We start from the raw sequence: 17,230 nt of genomic DNA on the forward strand, positions 1-17,230 counted from the left end.
TCTTAAAATGATGTGGTGATCCTAACTGACCTAAGACAGGGAATTTTTACTAGGATTAAATGTCAGGAATTGTGAAAAACTGAGTTTAAATGTATTTGGCTAAGGTGTATGTAAACTTCCGACTTCAACTGTATATACTGTATTCTATATCTCAGTGTATGCCGCTCTGACATTGCTCGTCCATACATTTAAATATTCTTAATTCCATTCCTTTACTTAGATTTGTGTGTATTAGGTATTTGTTGTGACATTGTTAGATATTACTGCACTGTCGGAGCTAGAAGCACAAGCATTTCGCTACACCCGCATTAACATCTTCTAAACAAATAAAATGTAAATGCTAATAAAATGTCATTTGAGATTTTTGGTTCCAACCGCCGAGTCTTTGTGATACACAGAGTAGGGGAACAGATGATCTCCGCATGTGTGGTTCCCACAATGAAGCATGGATCAGGAGGTGTGATGGCGCTTTCCTGGTGACACTGTCAGTGATTTATTTAGAATTCACAGCATACTTAACCAGCATGGCTACCACAGCATTCTGCAGCAATAGTGGGACTATCATTTGTTTTTCAACAGGACAATGACCCAAAACACACCTCTAGGCTAGTTGACCAAGAAGGAGAGTGTTCGAGTGCTGCATCAGATGACCTGGCCTCCACAATCAACCAACCTCAACCCAGTTGAGATGGTTTGGGATGAGTTGGACCGCAGAGTGAATGAAAAGATGCCAACAAGTGCTCAGTATATGTGGGAACTTCATGAGGTGAATACCTCATGACACTGGTTGAGAGAATGCCAAGATTGTGCAAAGCTGTCATCAAGGCAGAGGGTGGCAACTTTAAACAATCTAAAATAAAAAATAAATGTTGATTTGTTTAACACTATTTTGGTTACTACATGATTCTACATAGTTTTGAGGTCTTCACTATTATTCTACAATGTAGAAAATAGTAAAAATAAAGAAAAACCCCTTCAATATGAGTAGGTGTACTAAAACCTTTGATCGGTAGTGTATATATACACACACAAACAAACACAAATGCAGACACAGCCATATCAAGGCTGCCAGCGCCATAACGTTTCAGTGTGACTCACCTTCTCCTCTCGCCCCATGCCAAAAACACGCAACATACACTCACCTCTCCCCCTCCACATCCCTCCCTCCCTTGTTCCAGATTAGTGTGATGCAGTATCTAAAACCACTGTAATCAAAAAAATCCCCCAGGGGATTATTAAATACTAGAAACTAAGCCATAATAAAAACCTTTGCTTTATCTTTTAGTTCTACTTTGCTTTTTAGCATTCAATCTTTTTTTAAATATACAAAAAAAAAATGTCATTCCAGATACAAACAACTTGCAGAGACGCACAAACAATGACTTCATCTCATCTGCCTCGACCCGCATGTTCACACCCCCACCCCTAGTGCCTGCATTACTGTTTGCCACTTGGCCTTAAATTGTACCAATTCGTTTTTCTCGGTAGCCCATGCTATTTCGATAATAAATAATTAGATTGTGTTATTGATGCTTTTAGTGTACGTTTTTTTCAAGATGAGTGATGAGAAGAGAAGCGTCCAACCCATTGGGTATCTCACTACACTCCCATATGCCATGTCTTGAAATATGCAGACTGACGGAATAAAAGGTTTACATTGTAATACTTCTAACAGCCAACTTTCTAGCTCCGCCCATAACTTTTGGACTTTATAGTATTCCCAGAAAGCACGGATTATCGAGTCATTATTGGTTTTATACTTAAGACATGACTCTGCCGTTGTGCTGTAGAACTTGAGAATTTTGTCTCTTGTATAATAAATTCTATAGTTTATACTGGATTAAGTGTATAATTTTGTTAACTGTAATTTTGTCATTTATGCTTCAACTTTCCCTCCATCTTGTGCCAACGTCAGTTCTTTTCAAGTCTTAGTTCCAATAGTTTCAAAAAAATCTAAAACATTGTCCGTTGGATATGCTCTCTGCAAATCTTCCCTATCATACGAATACCCTTTTCTGGCTCAAATAAGGTTCCATCAAGGTTTCTCTTATGTTCAAAAGATTTCAAATCGAAATGTCATGATATGCAATTTTTAAGTTGCATGTATTTGAAACTAGCATTCAGTTCTAATGTACCATAGAATATTAATTATGCTACTGGAAAAAGAATAGTAGATGTACAGTATTTGGCCTATATATTCCTCCTGCGATTTCACCTTGCATTCCTTCTCCCCCACACAAAAGCAGTGTCAAGTCTGCAGCTTTAAATTAGCATTGGGGGCCTGAAAGAAATTAAATCGTTTAAAAGACCCGAAGCATTTGAGTAAGTGCCTGTAACAAAGTACAAGTGAAAAACAAATTGTTCCCTCGCCAATTTGGATCACGTCCCCTTGTAAGGGCTAATAAAACATGAGTTTTGCAATAAAACAGTACTGCTTTCAAATTAAGCAGAACTACAGGGAGAGCAGTACAACAGTTCGCATTCATCATTAGGACAGTCAAAGGAGAAACCCTAAAACACACGTTTTAATTAGATCAGAGTGAGGGTTAATGACTCGAGTGAGTGATGGGTCAAAAAAGAAAAAGAATACAAAAGCATTCCAGTCCATATAAGGAATCTGTGAATGAAGTAAAATATCATTATATATTGTTTTTTATTTGATCCCTGTGCTTCATAGTCTAGTGTACCAGCAACATACTTTGTAGCTTTTTTTTTATAGAAAGAAATGTATTTCTAAGCACGTAATATTGCTGAATAGCTAATAAACCTAATTTACGACAACGGTCATCATTAAGCGTCATCCAGCTCTGATCAACATCAGCACCTCTGGTGAACCCAGAAGTACTAAGCGAAGAGATAATGATGAGGAGGAGAGAGAAGACCAAATCAGGCGAAAGATAATCTATGCATCTCACAAACACTGGCCTAATTACACACAGCTTTAGATGGGGCACATACTCAGGATTAAAAAAAGGCCAGGATAATAATAATTCTCATCCATCTATAAAGACTACCCTGGTGCCATCCCCAGCCCATATCTCCATGCTCTGCCCCAGGTGGCCGAGGCTGAGGTGGAGCGCTTGGGGAGACTCTAGGATGTCGGTCACACTGAGCTTATTCCTGGAAACAAAACTGTGCTCTCATATGAGCAGAGCATGTAAAATAGCCATGATTTTAGATTATAAAACATATTGTTTGCCAGGAGAAGGGTAGAACAAAAGGAATGGGGGGGACAAAAGAGGAGAGGAGTAATGAGTGGGGCAGTCTGCCTGCAGTGGGCAAGAAGACATAAACAAACAAAAAATAAGATAATCCCCCTCTGGATTAGAAGTAGAAAAAATTTCAGCACATAATCTTGTCAACTGGCACTCGTCTCAAAAGGACCCTATTGCGTTTAAATTAGTTAACGCTCTAAATGTAAATAAATGACTCATCCTCAAATTATAGATAGGGAAACACTTGTAGTGTTAAAGTGTTGAAAATGTGTTAGTGCTCAAAATAAGTGTTAACTCATATTCCAATCATGGAGGCCTAGATTGAAGAAAACACTTCAACACTTAACACTGACAAAACTTCCTCTTATAAGACGATGCTTCAACTCTCAACACTTTCAGTGAGGCCCCCATAGGATTCTGCTAGCTGTGGCTGGTAATGAGAAACAGACACTCAATCTCCATTGGGCCAAATGTGTCACAAAGAAACTATAAATAGCCAGACACACAACCTTCCAAAGTGTCTGTTACCTTGTGTCACCCTCAGAGTGTTTAAAGATGCAAAGTCCCCTGTTTTAGGGATCTGCGTTCTGGTACCGGTTCCGACTGACATTTTCACTTATAAATGAATCTGTCGACACCATAGATGGAAATGGCTTGCTTGAGCGTTAGACCTGATTCTCATGGACACAGGAGTATGTCTCTTCTGCCTGCGTGAAGCAGAATGTGAAATCTGACACCATTTGAAGCTGGGATGTCCCTCCTACCATTTCATTCACTCTTCTGACGGTTCATTAACTACTGGCTGAACCCTACATCACAGCCACTAACATCGTAGCGCAGCAGGAGCGTGATTTCGTCGCTGGAACACATTCAGGGGTTAAAGTACAGTTCGGGGGTACAGTTCGGTATGGCGTCCCGGTAAAATAAATAGTGAGGGTACGCCGTACCAGTAAAATGTGAACCTGTCCCAATTAATACAACACCATTATTTAACATTACAGCATGTCAGCAGGGATCCTCAAATAGATTCAGACGCAGGCCGATTTTTTCCGTGAGCGTATGGTCAGGAACATAATTACAAACAATTTGTAGACTGCAAGAATCACAAACAGATAAAAATTGACACAAACATGATCATTTCAAACTTTGCTTACATTTGTATGTGATCATGTGTCTATATTATGCATGGGAATACTTGTGAACAGATTTCCAAAATTAAAATAACTGGTGTTTTTACAATCTTTTATGTCCGACAATGAAAATTCAAAAAAATACAAATAAATCACCTTTTTGTTCAGAAAACTTGGGGGGCCAAATAAAAGAGCCACCAGTTGGGTAACCCTGATGAATACTACAGTGAATACTATAGTATTTATACCAGTATTTTTCCATGTGGGTATGTTATCAAAACAAGAACATAAGGCATAAAGGCTTCATAATTCATAAAGATCATGTTAACTGACTGATATTATCTCAGATCAAAACGTAAAAGATATCCTTAGCCTGTGTTAACCTCAGACCTTATTTTCTGTATTTATCCCAAAACACCATTCTTTCCCCATTAATTTCCCCCATAGGAATGGCTGAACGAACCAGAGGTAACTCATTTACGTTTTTAAGGACTACAACCTGGCAAGCTCTATATAACAGTAAATCAGGGTTCAAATAATAAATACAAAACTATTGCCATGGTCGACAGTAGTTTTCCCCAGTGATGGGAGCATACCTGGCTCTGTGCAGTTCTTCGACTCGGTCTCGTTGTCGTTGTCGGCTTCATGTCCCATGAGCTTCCTTCCCCAATGTTCATGCTGCTCGTGTCCATTTATTAATGTTATTCCATAACCTGGAAGAAAAGAGGCATCCTTGCTCATAGAAAATCATTGCCGTGTTACATAAAGAAGTTGAGTAACATCAGTGTTATTACCTACTTAATTAAAAGTACTTTAAGATACCCCCCCCAAAAAACTGCTTTAGTAGTATCTGTACTTTACTATTTATATATTTGACAACTTCTACTCCACTACATTCCTAAAGAAAATGTTTACTCCCATACATTTTCCTTGACACCCAAAAGTCCTTCTAACATTTTGAATGCTCACGCAGGAGAGCAATAGGATTGTATTCACACACCTGGCAATATAACGCTTTGTCATCCCTACTGCCTCTGATCTGGCGAACTCACTAAACACAAATACTGAATTTTTGAAAATAGTGTCCGAGTGTTCCCTTGGCTGTCCGTAAATGTAAAAAACAATAACAACGTGCCATCTGGTTTTCTTAAAATAAAGAATTTGATGTATAGCATTTACTTTTTCCACCACTGTACTTACGCACATTTCAAACCAAATACTTTTAGAATTTTACTCAAGTAGTATTTTACTGGGTGACTGAGTCATTTTCTATTAAGGTATCTTTACTTACGTATGACAATTGAGTACTTTTTCTAACCACTGAGTAACATTGAACGAGACATAACCAATGTATCTGTGAAAAAGGTGCTGAAAAATACAGATGCATTCATAAATCATGACAATGATTGTAATGTTGATCATTTGAAACGAAATGGATATGCATGGCAATTCCACCACAAACTAGATTGATAACTAATCGCATTGTAGGATGGAGTAGGCTTCAATACCATTAATTTCCCCCATCCTTTCAGATTTGAATGTTAAGGGTTTCAAGTGGGATGAATACAAAATGAGAACTGTTTAATTCCCGATTACTGGATGCAAATCACCCATACACACGGCCAACTTGCGACACTTCTGGCTTTCCATCAGTCATTTCTCGAAGGTTTTCAATGAGATTAGGAATGTGCAAAGAACCCAGATTTACAAACTGTCAGTGTTTGTAACCCCAGTTAGATTATAGGCTCACTGATTTCAACCACCAACAGAAAAGGATTAGTGTCTTAACCGAATGACTGACTAACCTTTCCCTTAGGGTATTGATTTTTGGTCAAGTCAACTGAACAGACCAACCAGACTCGAGCTTTGAGTTAAGACATTAAGATTGCGTTACGACATCTGAATTCTATAAGAGATAAAAGCCTCAGGATGAAACCATGAAAATTGCAAGGCAGATTGCTTGAAAACCATAACTAATTTGCTTCCTCCAAAGACATTACCCTACGTCATTTTCACATGGATAATTGGGTAATATTTGGTTGAGACGTTGATCAATGAGATGACAACCTATATTCACCCACTCAAAAAGACAGTCAACAATGTAGTTAAGTCTCCAATGTGTTGTCACTATGCTTTCAACCATCTAAAAGCACAACCAAATTCCAATGGAAAAACAAATGAGAATTCAACATCAGATATTTCATTTATTTATACAGATTAAAGCGATATCACAGGGCTTCATCTAATAGGAGAACCAAATGTGTATTTTTCATTCCTTTATTTAACTAGGCAAGTCAGTTAAGAACAAATTCTTACTTACAATGATGGCGTACCCCAGCCAAACCCTAATGACCCTGGGGCAATTGCACGCCGCCCTATGGGACTCCCAATCCCAGCTGGTTGTGATACAGCCTGGAATCGAACCAGGATCTGTAGTGATGCCTCTAGCACTGAGATGCAGTGCCTTAGACCAATGCACCACTCGGGAGACCGAGTGACTTGGATTGCAGTTGAGATTACATGGTGCAAGTGATTCTGCACAGATTATTACCGCAATTGTGGAGATCTCCACAGACCTGCGATGATGACCTATGCATGCTACTATACATTGAACATGCACGCCTTAGATTATTACATGAGAAGAAATGTGGCCATGGATTTTAAGGTTGAACGTTACATTGGTTTGTAAAATGGCCTCAACTTTAAGCTGTATTTACTGCATTACAAAAGTAATATTGAACTGTGTTTTGATGACAACGCAACCAAAAATCAACATTTAAAAGGGTATTTATCTACTACCTGGATGGTTCCATCCGAGCCACTGGCTTAATCTCATTCTTTAACTTTTATTTTTGGTTGAGTTGGAGACATGAATCCAACATATCATTTGTCGACAAGTCAAAAAGGCTATTTGTTGTATTTCAAAAGTGATATTGAGTTGTGTTTGGTTGTCAACGCAACCAGATATCACCATTTGAAGGAGATGTATTTTATGCTTGAATAGTTCCATCTGTGCCACTGATTTATTCTGGCATTAATTCCAGTTTGACTACAAATTAATAATTGATATGTTGGATTCACATCTCCATCTCAACCAAACATCTAAGTTATAGAGTAGGACCAAATCAAATCAAACTTTAAATGCACTTTTAAAAACAGTAGTTTGATTTGATTTAGTCCTATTCTTTAACTTAGATTTTTGGTTGAGATGGAGTTGTGAATCCAACATACACACTGAGTGTACAAAACATTAAGAACACCTGCTATCTCCTTAACATAGACTGACCAGGTGAATCCAGGTGAAAGCTTTGATCCCTTATTGATGTCACTTGTTAAATCCACTTCAAATCAGAGTAGATGAAGGGGAGGAGATAAGGTTTAATAAACCTCCTTTAACCTGAGACATGGATTGAGTATGTGTGCCATTCAGAGGGTGAATGGGCAAGACAAAAAATGGAAGTGCCTTTCTACGGGGTATGGTAGAACGTGCCACACGTTGCGGTTTGTGTCAAGAACTGCAACGCTGCTGGGGTTTTCACACTCAACAGTTTCCTGTGTGTATCAAGAATGGTCCACCATCCAAAGGACATCCAGCCAACTTGATAACTGTGGGAAGCATTGACGTCAACATGGGCCAGCATCCCTGTGGAGCACTTTCAACACCTTGTAGAGTCCATGCCCCGACGAATTAAGGCTGTTCTGAGGGCAAAAGGTTGATAATTTGTTGTGTTGACAACCAAACACAATAATATCATTAAATATCATCAAATTTGAAATCAACCAGAGCTTGAAACCCTAGGCCTATTGTATTGTCCATTTTTAGTTGAATTCTGGGTTGAATTCAAACAATTGCTGTTGATTTTTAAAATGCTACAGTATATAGGCCTAAATAGCGTCATTGATGATTGATACAAGTATGGTCACATTTAATTTGCTCTGTTAAACGTATTACCCTTGAGGATGACTTTGATAGCAGCAGTGAATCTATTTAGTTTTTAAGTGGGGATCTCTCAACAAGCACTCTCACAATAGCACATTGGTAATAGTCAGTAACAAATACCATAGCCAGGCAGGACTGAGCTTGTTTAAAACCTTGAATGGGAGACCAAAGGTTAGCTGTAGATCAGGGATGGGCAACTTTGATGGGAATGTCATTTTGTGCATTTTGCTGCAATTTTACATATTTTGCAGTTAATTTCCTGCAATTCTACACATTTTGCCATAGGGTGGAGGCAAATGTTTGCCATTTAATGTTTTTAACTTAGTAGGAAATCATCTAAATACATTGAAGTTATTCGAAAGTGCATTCATTTGCTCAAGTTAATCATAAGACATAAACTAAATGCATTAGTGATTCACATTTACATGCAACTTTCTGAAACGGAACAGGAATGCCCCCATCGGTGTGTTGTGTGAGGTGTTTTGCATGCGTATGTCTAGTCTTCACTTTTTGTAGCCGTTAGCGTTGATAACTGTCTGCTGGAAAGGCTTTCCCAAAAACCTTCTCAATTAAATGTTAACTACAAAGTAGCCCATGTCTACCTGGCAGAAAGATATCATGAATATTTGCATCAGTCCAGCGGCCATTTGTTTTGCAAACTCTGCAATCACATGAGCGCTACAGAAACACTGGTCTCTGGCTGGTGCTCACGTACATAAAAGTGTTACTACACCCAAAATTCGACATGTATTTTTTTCACCCAGACCTCAAAGGTGGTCTCCTGATCTGGTTTAAGCATTGTTGTGGACTTAGAACATCCAATTGTTTTGTTTTTCTCAAAATGGTGTCAGCAAAAAAACTGACAATACTGGGAAAACTGAAACCTGGAAAAACAAAATGGAATTTGAGAAAAAAAATCACAGAATCAGGAAAAAAATCAAAGGGCACTATTAGGACTACAGAGAGAGAGAGAGCGAGAAACAGAGGGCATAATCATCCTGCAACTCAGTCCAATTAGCTGGCGAGTGAGATGAACCAATGACACCCATCAATCTCTGCCAACTTCCTGTGCCACGAACGGCTCCCACACAAATACAGCTCCTCTCTGCCTTCCTGCCATGACACTGCTGAGACGTCCCAGTGCTATCTCCCTCATCCTACAGCACACACACACACCTGTCAGACCAGGCCTGGCCCTAGCTCTGTAACCACCTGGCCTACTCTCAAAAGTACTCTACCTTCCCCATCATGGAGACATACCCTGCTCCAACCAAAATGGAGGGTGACAGAGAGACATAACCCTTAAGTAATCCATCACTCAATTCCCATCCATCTGGCCATATTCTGTTGGCCCTACATTTGTCACAGACAAACAACCCCAGAGTACTCCCATCCATAAAAATAGGAGTCAGAAAAGGGACATGGGCATATTATGACATTACGAATGCCAGGTTCCTATTCTTATGGTGATTTGGGATTGAGAGCAATATGGAGAGCTATCAGATGCGTTCAGAGGGGATTAGGGAGGGGGGAGAATTAAAGGGGGATAATGGAGGGGAGGTGAGGGGTTATACCTGTATTTCTCTCTGATCAAACACCTGCCTCACCTCACAAAAGGTGATGGTCAAACATGTGACATGTCCAATCATGGTAGGCATTAACACAGCATGCTCTCTTATCAAATACTCTCTTGTGGTGACAATCACAGCACACGGTGCACAGGTCATTCAACCTTGATTAAATGCAAAAAAAGGCAAGCCATTACTGACCATAAAGCTTTAACTTTGGTTCCCTTAGAGCCCACCTTTTGGAGATAAGAGATTTGCGACAAGCTTGTCTGTATATCATTCCAGAATAATCTTTTAAGCCTCTTGTTGTTTTTAATGTAATTAATAAAAACTCTAACATGTCAGTGCGGTCGGACATAGGCCTACAGTACAAAGCATAATGAGGCGATTTATGGTGGGTTTCTGCGCTCAGGGGCCTGAGTGGACGCAGATGGACATGTTCCACTACTGGGTTGGAGAGGTGGAGGGTCACGGCAGAGAGGAAGAGGCGAAGGGAGAGGTTTCTCCACCCAAAATCTGTCGACGAAAAATAAGCCCACGAAGTAAGGAATTTTTGTATGGAGTTCAATGAGTGTGTTGAATTTGGTCAGCAAAATATGTCATTGCAAATTTGCTAGGTGAGGCTTATTCGATCGAATAGAAGTTTCAAAATGGTTAGGATTGTTGTCGCGTATCAAAATAACTGGGAACTACAGTAGGAACTCTGAACTAGGAAATATCCGACATCGGTGCGATCAAGACAACTAGGAACTCTGTCCTTCAACTCGGAATTCCAAGTCAGAAACTCGGGAATCTTTTTAGAGCTCAGATTTCCAACATGAAGATCACTGACATCATGATTTAACCTCGTTTATTTTAGTTCCGAGTTGTCTTGAAAGCACCATAAGGCCCATGTGGTGTTATTGTGAAGTGTAATGTCACTCTACATGACTCCAAATGCTTCCAATTACCCTAGGACACACCCCTTCCGACCACACCTGTTCCCACTCTCTTAATCACCTGTCCTCTACATTTTTCACTCTCCAGTTCCCTTTGTAAGCAGCATGCTTTAGTTTGCTTGGTGATGCCCTATCCTTCCGCTGGCCATTGGCCGTGACTGATAAAGTGCCTTTTCATTTACAGTACCAGTGAAAAGTTTGGTCACACCTACTCATTCTATTGTTTTAATTTATTTTTTTATATTTTCTACATTGTAGAATAATAGTGAAGACATCACAACTATGAAATAACACATATATATAATCATGTAGTAACCAAAGAAAAGTGTTAAACAAATCAAAATATGTTATATTTGAGATTCTTCAAAATTAGCAACCATTGCCTTGATGACAGCTTTGCACAGTCTTGGCATTCTCTCAACCAACTTCATGAAGTAGTCACCTGTAATGCCTTTCAATTAACAGGTGTGCCTTGTTAAAAGCTTATTTGTGGAATTTCTTTCCTTCTTAATATGTTTGAGCCAATCAGTTGTGTTGTGACAAAGTAGGGGTGGTATACACAAGATAGCCCTATTTGATAAAAGACCAAGTCCATATTATGGAAAGAACAGCTCAAATAATCAAAAAGAAATGACAGGCCATCAGTACTTTAAGACATGAAGGTCAGTCAATACGGAAAATTTCAAGAACTTTTAAAGTTTCTTCAAGTGCAATCGCAAAAAACATCAAGCGCTATGATGGAGCTGGCTCTCATGAGGACCGCCACAGGAAAGGAAGATCCAGAGTTACCTCTGCTGCAGAGGATAAGTTCATTAGAGTTACCAGTCTCAGAAATCAGCAATTAACTGCACCTCAGATTGCAGCACAGAGTTCAAGTAACAGACATCTCAACATCAACTGTTCAGAGGAAACTGTGTGAATCAGGCCTTCATGGTCAAATTTACTACTAAAGGACACCAACAAGAAGAGACTTGCTTGGGCCAAGAAACACGAGCAATGGAAATTAGACCAGTGGAAATCTGTCCTTAGGTCTGATGAGTTCACATTTTTGATTTTTGGTTCCAACCGCCAAGTCTTTGTGAGACACGGAGTAGGTGAACGGATTAACTCCGCATATGTGGTTTCCACAGTGAAGCATGGAGGAGGAGGTGTGATGGTGCTTTGCAGGTGACACTGGCAGTGATTTATTTATAATTCATGGCACACTGAACCAGCATGTCTATCACAGCATTCTGAAGCGATACGCCATCCCATCTGGTTTGCGCTTAGTGGGACTATCATTTGTTTTTCAACAGCACAATGACCCAAAACACACATTCAGGCTGTGTAAGGGCTACTTGACCAAAAAGGAAAGCGATGGAGTGCTGTATCAGATGACCTGGCCTGCACAATCACCCGACCTCAACCCAATTGAGATGGTTTGGGATGAGTTGGACCGCAGAGTGAAGGAAAAGCAGTCAACAAGTGCTCAGCATATGTGGGAACTCCTTCAAGACGGTTGGAAAAGCATTCCTCATGAAGCTGGTTGAGAGAGTGCCAAGAGTGTGCAAAGCTGTCAAGGCAAAGGGTGGCTACTTTGAAGAATCTCAAATATAAAATAGATTTTGATTTGTTCAACACTTTTGGGTGGGTTACTATATGATTCCATTAATGTTATTTCATAGTTTTGATGTCTTCACTATTATTCTACAATGTAGAAAATAGTAAAAATAAAGAAAAACCATGGAATGAGTAGGTGTGTCCAAACTTTTGACTGGTACTGTATATATATTTATTCTGAGAAAAGTGTTGAATACAATGTATATTATGCTGTTTAAACTGGTCATATCCCTTATATCCATGCTAATTTGTTACATTTATCCTGGCAGTCTCCTAAGTTATATGTTAAGCCTATTCCCCATAATCACATGGCACTACTTTGTCATGTCTGCACCTTTTATGTTGTGTTCTTAATGTTTCAATTTTATATCTCCATTCCAGACCCTCACATCCAATCTTTTCTCCAAGGCCTTACAATACACAATTCCTAACACATTATTCCTATCCAACCTAGAGGCCTTACAATCCCAACACTTAACCTCCATCCAAACTCTCCCCCCCCCCCATGTGCGTCTGTTCAACGGTGTATAATAATTACCTTTAAAACTGGATCTCGTCTCTCTCTCTCCTCATTGCATTCTGACCGATGTGCCAAGGTGACAGCATAAATCCTAAACAAGACAGTCCTTTAAAAAACTTCCAGTCCTTTGTTTAAGTTGTGCTCTCAGAGCTTAGTGTCAATCCTAAACACTACTGCTTAAAGAAAGGATGACTGACATCCATTGGTCATTTGTAATTGATCTAGGGTGAAACCTCTTCCTGTCATAACAAAATATCAGTGACAGTGCTTACCAGTCATATGCTCTGTTCAAAAGCAAACGGACAGGGCTACTTGTCTGATTACATATTCCTAATGTGTTGGCAACTCATTCTGAATGTTCACACGTGCCCGAGGTGATTTATGACAGGTGCGTGGGGGCCCATGACCTTAGGTTTTCGGGCATGTCACACACATGGTCAGCCATCAAACTTAAAGAGTGACTGAACACACCGAATTTCACTCTTGGGTGTGGTTTGACGTGGCAGTTAAAGGTTGGTCTCCCATGAGACACCATATGAAAAAAGCCAGTATAATTTCCCCAAAACATCCACGTATATAGGATATCTCCAGAAATTGATGTTTTTGCTGAAATGTAATTTACATTAAGGTGTTTGGTGCAGTATTTCTCAAGTTAAATGCATGATGTGTTTATGTATCTGCTGTGCTGATGGGCAGGTCTGCCTCACACTGTTCTGCGGTAGGATTGGATAGAGTCCAATCATTTCAGCTGTGTGCCGTGAGTGGGCAAATGAGCAATGTCTAACTCAACCTACCCCTCAAGTAAGCCATGAGTAACTCACAAAACTCTTTTGGACAAGACTGACTTTCTGAACAAAATGATCCTATTTACACTCGTCTATTTTGACACGAGAATAAATGTTTCTAATAATCGAAGCCACAGGCTAAATTGCCACTGTCTATAGCCTACCATATAGCCCAGGAATGGGCAATACAGTCAGGGTCTAAACTTACTATTGAGTTAGAATAGTAGAATACACAAGGTGCACGTTTTGAAATGTGGTTGTGCATCAGCAGATTCTCTTATTTCAGTCACTCAAATAGCCAATGTCAGCTAACATTTTTTAGATAGTTGGCTAGGCTAATTGAACAATCTAAACTCGTAATCACGTCCAAATTAACGACCAGGCATGAAGGGTAAGTGCCCAGGGGCCCAGACCCCCATAGATTTTGTTAGTCACTCACTCAGATAATTTTAACTTGACATAAGTCATGGCAAAATGTGTAGAATTTCAGGAAATGTTATAAAATTGTTCTAAATGTTCTCACAGCCCCATGGTAAAATATATACAATTTCTGGAAAGGGGGGCCCAAAAGGATAGAGCCGGCCCTGTCCAATGGTGTGTGAAGCCCTGGGCGAGACACGATGATGCCAGCATTACCACAAGCCTACGCTCATTCTCTCTCAAAGGCTGAGCGACTGATGAACCAGGTTGGTTGCTTTCGCGCCTGGCACAGGCATTTGCCATAGAGTGACAACGCTCAAACCAAATGTTCACCAACACACACGATAAAATATTGTTGAGGTTCTATGACAGCCTACATCCGAGGTGATGTATTTGGTTGTCGAGGTGTAAGCCACCTTGCACGCTTCTTAACGTGTTGCAGCCGCGCACACTGCGGCATACGGAAAGACCAACGCATAGTCGAACACGATGAAGAAACATAGTGACCCATATCAGAGGTATCCTCACAATTAATATGGGAGTTGTCATGAGAGCGTTGGGTCATAATGCCGAGGCAAACAGCCACTGCGTCGACATTGAGACTAAATGCAGAGTTTCTCAAAACCTCTCGACATTGTTATAAACCATCACTTCACTAAGCATTTTGCACTGAATAATTATGAGCAATAACCATGCACTTTATCAGTGGTTCCATCTTATCTCAACATGGTTTGATACAGATGAATATCTGGAAATGCTGGGGGGGGGGGACACACCATAAATGATTCGGACAATGCTTTGCTTGCATGTCCTTGAAAATGTATTTTTATAAGCGTGGTGAAAGACAATTCTCTGTATATAACTAATGGCTAGCTGGTTAGAGGGTGCACTATTACACCGCAGAATTCTCAGCTGTCCTCCCTGCCCCGCGTTTCTCAGCAGTTTCCCCGGCTCACACTCACCTGTCTTTGTCAGCAATACTGACATGCTCCATGCCATACAGAGGACACTGCAGAGAAAACACACTTGCACGAAAAGCATCTCTCTCCTCCTGCGAACTTTGAAAATCTTTGTGATTATGGTCTTTTTCGAGACGCTCTTGTTCTCGTCCTGGTCCATGGCTGCAGCACGGCCAAACGGGGACTTATTGTCCTTGCCTCACTGCGGACGGGAGAGACGGAAGGAATTGCCCGTTTTCTCGGCTTCACACAGAACACGCTCGGGACGCTGTCCTCATTTCAAGTGGCCGGGGCGCAGATGCGAAGTAGTGGGGCGGTCAGTTTGGATGTGCTACCTAGACAATGTTGTTCAGCTGTTGGATTGCTAGAACAGCGCGTGAAAATTCCGTGCCTACACAACAGGCAATGAATGACAGGGCGGTCAATTCCGAAGGTCTCCAATCAATTCAGCATTTATCTCGCAAACCCCAGATTCTGACCTTTACGTTTAAGCAAATAAACTACCATGGCATTTGGAATTAATTGGGGGCTATTCCGGGTTGCCTTCAAAGTAGCCTTCAATGTTCTACTGAATGTACATTTAAAGCATCCTCTTCAGTTAAATGATTCAACTACATATGGCTGCAGGCACCCGACTGGTTTCAATTAATACGCGGCGGAAGAGCGCAATCGGATTTCATCAAGGTTAGACTAATTGTTACATTCGGGTAGCAGTCGTGTCACATCGTTCGAAAACCTCCCCTTAAATTCGTAGAGCAGAATAATAATAAGCGTGCGGATGATGAGACTATCGTCAACTCCGTCGCCCCAGGTGCAGTTTTCCTTTAAGCTACAGTCTTCGGTCCATTTAAAACACCTCGCCGGATTCCTCCAACTGCAACTTTTCCGAGGGTGTCATGTGCAGACACGTGATAGTTTGCGGCAACGGACAATAATCTTGTCTATAGCTCGGTTACAATTGAACTGAAAACACTGGACCATCCACCTTGAAATCCTGACAGCAGCTCATCGACCACTCCGAACTAGAACTTCTGTTTCTTTGACAACAAAAAAACACCTTTATAATAAAGCATTGCATGTGTATCATTGTATTTGAGTAGCGGCATTGAGCGGTAGCAGCGTTTACAGAAGTTGCACATCTTTAGTAGCCTAGGCCCAGGGAAAAAATGGCCTTTTTATGAACACATTTCATGAACTTCTATGTAAATTTGCATGACTGGAGACTTTGGCATAATAATTTTAATAGCCTACTGCACAAATGATTGAAATGACAGGCTACTTTGACAAACTGAGATCAAACAAAACAACCTATTGAATCCATCAACAGCCTACTGTAGGTCTAGGTGTGTGGTTTGACAATTATTGTACAATATGAGGAGGAAATTATAATCCTAAAAAAGCTTTCCAGTTTCACTGACTCACCCAATGATGTGCTGCTCACTGGCCTTGCCGATGCGCTTGTGCCAAAATACTCTCACTTGAAGACTAAAAAATGTTTAGGCCTATTTGGATGTTGATAAAATAATTTGGTAGCCTACAGCAGACAGATTAATATTTTATTTTCAGCAGGAGTCATTTCCTTTCCAACCTGTATTTTCCCTTCATTGTATTTGAAATATTACGAAAAGCCTGTTTTGTCTGCATGCGGATCACTGACAGATTTGAGGCACAATCCCGACTGCAGGCTATGCCTTGTTATTGGGAGACAGGCAATCCACAGCTAGGCTATTTTTAAAAGAAGCTATTGATCCTCTGTGGCTAAATTATAGCCCTACATATGGTGTAGTAGGCTATTCCGAATTATTGCATTTCTTTCAGACAGCAGTTATTCTATCATTTTGACACATTTATTTCAATTTATCAGGGGTGCTGCAGCTCCTCCAGCACCTTTCCCCCACTATGATTCTATAAGGAAATGAATGATGAAGCGCTGCTGCGCATAGGCTATCAGCCAACCAGACCGAATGATGTAAATCGAATGTTAATCATATCTTATGCTGCTATGGCAGTACTGTTTATATTTAAACTAGACAGCTTGCAACACACACACACGACCTGTGACCCGCATCACAATGCATGTTTGGATACCAGGCGGCAATCTCCATACAGGGCAGACCAACGGACGGGATAGGGGTAGACTTTGGTGCAGTGAGTTC

General features: G+C 40.4%; 1 pseudogene; it reads right to left on the reverse strand.

Annotated features, from left to right (window-relative positions):
- LOC111954673 (sodium/potassium/calcium exchanger 4-like) overlaps positions 1 to 15,948 on the reverse strand; it is an 82,351-nt pseudogene extending 66,403 nt beyond the window's left edge.
- Between the last annotated feature and the right edge of the window lie 1,282 nt (positions 15,949 to 17,230).

Source organism: Salvelinus sp. IW2-2015, linkage group LG28 (assembly GCF_002910315.2).
Source record: "Salvelinus sp. IW2-2015 linkage group LG28, ASM291031v2, whole genome shotgun sequence".
Lineage (NCBI taxonomy): Eukaryota > Metazoa > Chordata > Actinopteri > Salmoniformes > Salmonidae > Salvelinus > Salvelinus sp. IW2-2015.